The following is an 8,899-nucleotide window of genomic DNA, read 5'->3' as shown; positions in this document are numbered from 1 at the left end:
ATTGAAGGAAGATTCATCAACAACCTGTGTTATGCAGATGACACAACCCTGCTTGCTGAAACTGAGGAGGACCTGAAGTGCTTGCTGCAGAAGGTCTAGGACTGCAGACTTCAATATGGATTGAAGCTCAACATCAAGAAAACAAAGATTCTCACCACTGGGCCAATTGGCAGAATTATTATGGATGTTCACATAATGGTTGAGATTGTTAACAGTTTTAGTTTACTTGATTCCACAATCAACACTCTTGGTACCAGCAGCTAGGAGATCTAGAGATGGAATGCATTGGGGAAAGTCTGCTGTCAGGGACCTCTCCAGAGTACTAAAAAGCAATGACGCCAGGCAGGAGAGTAAGTTGTGCCTCATTCGGCCCATAGTCTGAAATTGAGTGCTATGCGTCAGAGAGCTGATCGAACAATGACTAGGGATGATAGAAAGAGAATTGATACTTTTGAGGTGTGATGCTGGGGAAGAGTATTGAATATAACATGGACTGCTAGGAGAACAAACAGGTTTGTCCTGAAGAGGGTAAAACTGAGCTGCTCCTTTGAAGCAAGGATTCTGAAGCTTCGTCTGACATACTTTGGGCATGTTGCAAGGAGGGACCAGTCCTTGAAGAGGGACATCACGTTTGGGAAGGTGGAGGGACAGCGCAAGAGAGGAAGACCCTCAATGAGATGGATCATTTCAGTGATTGGGGTAATGGGAGTATGTGTGTCAGAGACAGTGAGGATGGCACAGTGCAGAACAGGGTTTAGAGCTCTTGTATATAGGGTCACTATGAGTCTCAAGTGACTTGATGGCACATAACAAAAACAATGTCAAATAATATTCCTTTATATAGATATACCATGTTTTGTTTATTCATTAATTTATGGAAATTCGAGTTGTTTATGTCTTTTAGTTATTGTGAATAATATTGCTATGAACAGTCATGTACAAGTTTTTATAACTGTTGGTTCAAATGGGAACTATTTGTTTAGATTTCTGAGGAACTGCCAGGCTTTTCGCAGAACAGATTCTTCATTTTGCATTCCAGTCAGCAGTGTATGAGGTTTCCAGTTTCTTTATATCCTCATCCATACTTATTATCTCACTTTTGTCTTATAGCTGAAGGATAGTGAAGCATTGTCTCACATTCTATGGGCATGTTGTTAGGAGGTGCTATTCCTTGGAAAGGAACATAATGCTTGGGAAGGTGGAGGGTCAATGAAAGAGAAGGTAATTCTCAACAAGATGGGTTGACACAGTGACTGTAGCAATGGCCTCAACTATGTCAGAGATGAAAAGGATTGAATTACACAGGATAAAACAGGGTTCAGATCTGTTGTTCATAGGGTCCCTGTGGGTTGTACTCAACTCAGGGCACCTAACAACAAGTGAATATCAAGAGGCTTCACATTAGTAATAATATTGGAGTGAATCACGTGCTTTCTCTGTATTTGTTTACATTTCCCTGATGGCTAATGATGTTGAGTTTATATGCTTTAACCACTTACTTGGAGAAAGTTTAGTCAGCTGTTTTGCCTAGTTTTAAACTATGTTGTTCTGTCTGTTTAGAATTGAGTTCAAGTTATTTATATATTCTAAATACAAGTCCCATATCAGATATATGATTTACGAATGTCCCATTCTGTGAGTTATCATTTCATTTTCATTTGATATCATGTGAAACATCAAAATTCAATCTCATTGCTGGAGAGTCAGAACTGACTTATAGCTGATCTTCCAGGTTTTCAGAAGCTGTAAATTGTATGGGAAGAAATTACCCATCTATATCTCTTAGAGCTGACGGCAGATTCAAACTGCTAAGGAGATGGCAACTTTGAGTCAAAAAGTGAAGTTGCCTATCAACTACATTTTCTTTCTTTGTTTCCTTATTTGTGCCTTTTGTGCCATATCTAAGAAATCATTGTAACATCGAAATTCACAAATATTTCTCCCTCTCCTACCCTTATTTGTTAAACTTAGGGACAATACCATTGATTACATCTGTTGTTGTTGTTGTTGTTGTGTGCCATCGAGTCGTTTGCGACTCATAGCGATCCTGTGTACAAGAGCCCTAAACGCCGTTCTGTCCTGTGCCAACCTCGCTGTCTCAAACACATTCATTCCCATCACTCCACTCACAGAATGGATCCATCTCATTGAGGGTCTTCCTCTCCTGCGCCGTCCCTCCACTCTCCCAAACATGATGTCCCTTTCCAAGGACCAGTCCCTCCTTGCAACATGACCAAAGTATGTCAGACGAAGCTTCAGAATCCTTGACTCCAGGGAACATTCTGGCTTCACCCTCTCCAGACCTCTACTATTTCCTTAATAGTATCATGTTCAAATTTTTAGCTGTCTCATGAAGGTCATATATGTGTTTTGGTGGGGTTGTTTTAGAAACATAATTTCCCTCTTAGAAAGCAACGATAACATGTGCATTACATAACAATGAGATCTCTTAAATTACAGCATTGATATAAAAAGTGCATGGCAAAAATGATAGCTGATGACACAGCTTTGAGAGTGTGCTCCTTTTCACAGTTCTGGGAGGAATTCAGTCTTATGCTTTTGATTCTTAGAAAGATTCTCTGTGCCTCTTCCATGTCTCTCATTCCTGGACTTTGACCTGTAGTTTTCTTCTTTCCAGTTATTACTCTGATACACCAAGACTTGACACTTTCCAGTTTCTTGCAGTTTTATTGTTTCAACCTTAAGAAAACTAGTTTGAGTTTATTCACATCCTTGTTTTAAAATCAGAAAATTTCAACCTGTCTTGGAATGTTCTGCATTTTGGTACTTTTAAAATTTATTTTAAATAATTTTTAATTGAAATTTTAATGAAAGTTTATAGAGAACTTGTATTTCCATCCATTCATTGTTGCACACTTTCCTCCATGCTCACAGACTACTCCCTAGTTCACTTTTCTCTTGGGAAAAAAAATAAACCTCTTTCATTGTTGTACATTTCTCCCCTCTCACCCAAGTCCACTTTACTATGCAGATCTTATTCTGGACTATTGTCATGCAAATAATATCTAATTATATGTTCCTTTTAAGTAGTTCTCATCTATTTAAATGCAGTGTACATTATTTATCCCCCTTTTCTTAGTTTCCCTCCAACGCTGATATCAGTTCTGTTTTATAACAGTGACATTATGCAGTATTTGTCCTTTTGTGCTGAGATATTTCACTTAGTGTAATGACCTCCAGGGTCACCTATTTTGTAAAATATTTCATGAGTTCCTTTTTTTCCAGTGCAGCATAGTATTCCATTGTGTGACTATAGCACAGCTTTTCTATCCATTTACTTGTTAATGGGCACTTGGGTTGCTTCCATCTCTTTGCTATTGTGAACAACACAGCAATAAACATGGTTGTGTATATATCTGCTTGGGTGGCAGTTCAAGTTTCTTTGAGGTATATTCCCAGTAGTGGAATTGCTGGGTCAAATGGTATTTCTATTTCCAACTTTTTGAGAAAGTACCATACTGCCTTCCATAGTGGTTGCATCATTTTACACTCCCACCAACAGTGAATAAGGGTTCCAGTTTCTACGCAACCTCACCAGCATTTGTTGTTTGCTGCTCTGTTGAATTTTGCTATTCTTACTGGAGTGAGATGATATTTCATAGTTATTTTTATTTGCGTATCTCTTAAAGCTAGGGATTTTGAACATTTCTTCATGTGCTTATTTGTCATCTGAAGGTCTTCTTCGGTGAAATGTCTGTTTATATCCTGTGCCCATATTGCAATTGAGTTGTTTACCTTTCTCTTGTGGTGCTCGAGTATTCTATAAATTCTAGATATAAGTCCATTATCAGTCATGTCATTACCAAATATTCTTTCCAAGTCTGTGACTTTGCTTTTTACCCTGTTGGAGAAGTTTTTTTGATGTGCATAGGGATTTGATTCTTAGTCGGGTCCCATTCATCTATTTTATCCTCTCCTGGTTGTAGGTTTTTCAGGATGCTTGGAAGAATGTTTATGTTGTGGATTAGGGCTTTTGGAGTTCTTCCAAGCTTTTTCTAATGAATTTTATAGTCCTTGGTTTTAGTCCTACTTCCTTGATGCACTTTGAGTTGGTTTTTGTGTACGGTGTGAGGTGTGGCTCTTGCTTGAGTTTTCTGCAGATAATTTTCCAATTTTGCCAACACCATTTGTTAAAAGGGCTGTCATTTCCCCACTTAGTTGATTTCATCTCCTTGTAAAATATCAGTTGACCATAGGTAGATGAGTTGATTTCTAGGTTCTCAATTCTATTTCATTGATCTCTGTGTCTGTCATTGTCTTGACCACCATGGCAGTGTACTAGGATTTGAAATCAGAAAGTGAGATAGATGTCTTCTACCATGTTTCTCTTTTTAAGGAGTACTTTTCTTATTCAGAGTCTCTTTCCATTCCAGACAAAATTGGAAATTGCCTTTTCCATCTCATTTAAGAATGTAATTAGTATTTGTATTGGGATTGCATTCAACATGTAGATTGCCTTTGGTAGTATTTTCATTTTCACAATATTGAGTCTTCCTATCCATGAGCAAGGAAAATTCTTTCATTTTCTCCAGGTCTTTTTTTGTTTCTTGTAGTAATGTTTTGGAATTTTCTTTGAATAAGTCTGTTATATTTACTCCCAAGTATTCAATCTTTTGACTCACTCTAGTAAAGGGTGTTGTTTTTCTTAGCTCCAGTCTGTGTTCTCTTTGTCAGTGTAGAGAAATCCAATTGATTTTTGTATGTTAATTTGTATCTTGTCACTTTGCTGAATTGGTCAACTATATACAGTAGTTTTCTTGTTGAGTCTTTAGGGTTTTCCTAGTATATTATCATATGCATATAGAGATAATTTTATATCCTCTTTACCAATTTGGATACCTCTTAATTCTTTCTCTTATCTTATTGTTATCACTAAGACTTCCAATAAAATATTGAGTAAAAGAGGTAATAGTGGGCATCCTTACTTACTTCCTGTTATTAAAGAGAATGCCTTTAATCTCTCTCTACTGAGAACAATGTTGGCTCTTGAGGTTACATATATACTTTTTACTGTGTTGAGAAAAGTCCCCTCTATTCCTATTTTGTTGAGTGTTTTAATAAGGAAAGTGTGTTGGATTTTGTCAAAGGCATTTTCTGCATCAGTTTACAGGATCATGTGGTTCTTGTTCTTTGCTTTCTTAATGTGATGAATTATACTGATTGTTTTTCTTATGTTGAACCATCCTTGCATACCTGTTATGAATCTCACTTGATCATGGTAAATTATTTTTTTATGTATCCTTGAATTCTATTGACCAGGATTTTATTCAGGATTTTTGCATCTATGCTCATGAGAGAGATTGGCCTATATTTTTCTATTTTGGTCTTATCTTTATCTGGCTTTGGTATCAAGGATATGTTTGATTCATAGAATGAGTCTGGGAGAATTCCATATTTTCTCTATTTTCTGAAGTAGTTTATGTAGAATTGGTGACAGTTAATCTCTGATATTTGATAAGATCCACTTGTTAAACCATTTGGTCCAGGGCTTTCCCCACCACCACCACAAAAGTTGTGTTATTACCTTTTCAATTTCTTCTTTTGTGATGGGTCTGTTCTGGTGTTCAATTTCAGTCTATGTAACTTTAGATAGGTTGTGAATTTCTAAGTATTTGTCCATTTTCTCTATACTTTCATATTTGTTTGATTGTAGTTTTTTTTTTACAATATTCCATTATTAGCTTTTTAATTTTAATTTTTCTTTTGTGACATTGCCCCTTTCATCTCTTATTCAGATTATTTATGTCTTTTCTTCCTTCCTTCCTTCCTTCCTTCCTTCCTTCCTTCCTTCCTTCCTTCCTTCCTTTCCTTCCTTTCTCTCTCTCTCTCTTTTCTTTTGTTAATTTTGCTAGTTGTATGTCAATTTTATTGACCTTTTCAAAAAACCAACTCCTGGTTTTGTTGATGGTTTCAATTGTTTTTCTGCTTTCTATTTCGTTTATTTCTGCCCTAATATTTATAATTTCATTTTTGTAAAGGGTGTTGGGTTTTCTTGCTGTGCTTTTTTAATTTGTTTGAGATGTCAGGTTCCCTGTCTTTTGGTGTGTTTGCTTATTGCTATAAATTGACCTCTGATTACTGCTTTGGCTAGGTCGCAGAGGTTTTGTTAAGTGTTGTTTTCATTGTCATTTGTTTCAGGAAACTTTTTAATTTTTTTTTAAAGTTCTTCCTGTATCCATTCATGTTCAAGCAAGGTCTTGTTCAGCTTCCAAATGTATAGGGGTTTTTCCTCCTATATCCTCTTATTATTAATGTCTATTTTGTAGCATCATGATCTGAGGAGATGCTCTGTGTTTTTTTAATTTATTGATGCTTGTCTTGTGACCTAAAATGTGTTCTATTCTTGAAAACGTTTCATACACATTGGAGAAGAAGGTATACTGCACCTTTTCCCCCCTTTGAGGTATGATTTATTTATTTTTATGATTGTTGTCTCTTCTCACTCATGAACCATGTAGAGCTCCTGGGACGTTACAAAGCCCTAGAGGCTGTTAAAGTTTGGGGGCTCCTCTGGTACCGACATCACTAGCCAGTAAGTGAGGTCTGCAGAGGCCACAGGCCTGGTTCAGGGTCAGTCCCTGACCACTGCTAGGTATCACAGTGCCTCCTCTTTACTGCAGTCTCCTCTAATCATGAAATGGAATTCCTGGAGGTTTGAGACACTATGGAAGTGAATGAAAGCTCCAGGAACCACAAAGATGTAAAATAGCTGATGAGAGTAAAACCGCTTGTCACACTTGCTAGGAACATATCGTTCAGGGATCCGGGCAGCATACAAGGCAACTCTCATGATGTAGAAGCTCGCCATCAGCATCATCCAGCCTATTTACACTACAGTGGCAACTTTAAGGAATCCTTCCGAGATGGCATAGTGCAAGGTAGGAATTATTCCACTTAGGCTTAGGCCCAGAAACACTCCTGCTTTTAGTCCACGATAATTTGGATTGACAAACAGGTACCACTGAGAGACTATAATGGCTGCAATGCCCAGCACACAGATGACAATCAAATAGACAAAACAAGGTTGTGGGGTATAGTAAAAAGAATAATAAAGTCAAGGAACAAAACTTACTGTAATCAAAAGAGCAATACTAGTTTAGAGAAGAGTCGAGAGACCCCTTCTGAAAAGGAAAGGCAGAGAATGGCTCCCAAGAAGAATAATTCAAAGAAAACTTTACCTTGCAGAAGATCCACAAAGGAGATGTTTGGACAAAACATATAAAAGATCCCTAGGCACAAGAAGAATACACAACCTAAGAAATGTGACCAAATGTTGCCTGTCTTCGTGTGTATTCTGAAAATGGTCTTAAAACAGGCCCAGAAAGAAGGCATGGGGGGAGGGGCTGTTGTCCACGTAAAAGAAAGTCGTTATCCTTTAGGGATTACTTGAGTCGTTATCATGAGGGATTACTCACCATCAACTTTCCCACACTCTTCCATTCTTTCCATGGCATGGTGAACTTGTAAGAGAGAGGACATGTCCATGAATTTCTCATCCTCCTGAGAGGCTACATCATTGCACTTGTGTTCCTCAGAATTTTTTTTATAATAAGAAGAATGAACAGGTGCTTCTAAAATGGGCTCCAAATCTCTTTTTTGGTGGACATCATTATCACTTCTCCTTGTTATCACCAAGTTTTTGCCCTTTTCTGAGACTTATATCTAGCTCTGGAGTCCTGCTGGGCCACAACCGGTTTTCTTCTGTCTCATTCTTGGTATACCCAAGCCTTTCTTACAAATTGGTGTTTCTTTTTGTCCCTTCTTGGGAGAGTGGACTTTCAGAAACAGTTAACTCTCCTCTGACCTGGCTCTCCTTCTCCACCTGGAAAATGATGCTCACACTCCAGAGACCCTCACCTGGAACTTGTCGCCACCTCGCCACATGTCCCGGACTCCTCAGGAACCACACTGGAGGTGGGGGGAGGAGGGCTGGAACGGAGGAGGGAGAGGGCCCAGCCTGGTATAGTTGCGGCTGCTTCCACCACTATGATGCCGCCTACACTGCACTTTGTTTGGGTACTTTAGCCTGCATATGTCTATGAGATCGAGTTGGACTTTTGTGTGGTTTAATTCTTCAGTATCTTTGTTGAGTTTCTTTATGGTAGTTCTGTCTTTTCTTGAGAGTGGTGTATTGAAGTCTCCAACTATTATAGTAGTGTTGTCTATTTCCATTTTCAGTTTTGTGAATATTTGTTTTATGTATTTTACTGTTCTATCATTTGGTGATAGATATTATTGTTATGTCATCTTGCTCTATTGACCCTTTAAACATTATATAGTGACCTTCCTTATCCTTTGTGATGGTTTTTGCATTGAAATTTATTTTATCAGAGATAAATATCACTACTCATGCTTTTTTTCTGGTTGCCATTTGATTGGTATATTTTCCCCCACCCTTTTATTTTTAGTCTTTATCTTCACTTTTAAGGTATGTCTCTTGTAGACAGCATATTGATGGATTTTGGGGTTTTTGTCCAATTTGCTACTTTTTTTCTCTGCATTGGTACATTTAAATCATTCACATTCAGTGTGATTATTGAGAGGCAAGGTTTTATTGCTATCATCTTGTTGAGTTCTTTTTTGTATTGTTGCTAGTTACTTTGGCCCATCCTCTTTCTGTGACATCTCTGTAAGAAGGACATCTCTCTGTGTTTCCTGCAATGCTAATCTTGTTTTTTACCAGCTCCCATAGGTTCTGTTTGTCTAAGAATATCTTGATCTCTCCTTCATATTTGATGGACAATATTGCTGTTGTTGTTGTTATGTGCCGTCGAGTCGTTTCGGACTCATAGCGACCCTATGCACAACAGCCCTAAACCCTGCTCTATCCTGCGCCAACCGCACCGCCTCTGACACACCCATCCCAATTACCCCAGTC

The 8,899-nt window shown here is 38.0% G+C and overlaps 1 pseudogene; it reads right to left on the bottom strand.

The window, feature by feature from the left end:
* Positions 1-6,616: 6,616 nt before the first annotated feature.
* LOC102867012 lies at positions 6,617-7,905 on the bottom strand (annotated as a pseudogene).
* Between the last annotated feature and the right edge of the window lie 994 nt (positions 7,906-8,899).

This window comes from Elephantulus edwardii, unplaced genomic scaffold (assembly GCF_000299155.1).
Source record: "Elephantulus edwardii isolate Elephantulus edwardi_28Jun2011 unplaced genomic scaffold, EleEdw1.0 scaffold00349, whole genome shotgun sequence".
NCBI lineage: Eukaryota > Metazoa > Chordata > Mammalia > Macroscelidea > Macroscelididae > Elephantulus > Elephantulus edwardii.
Note: the sequence above shows the minus strand (reverse complement) of the source record. Positions and strands in the feature narration are given on the sequence as shown.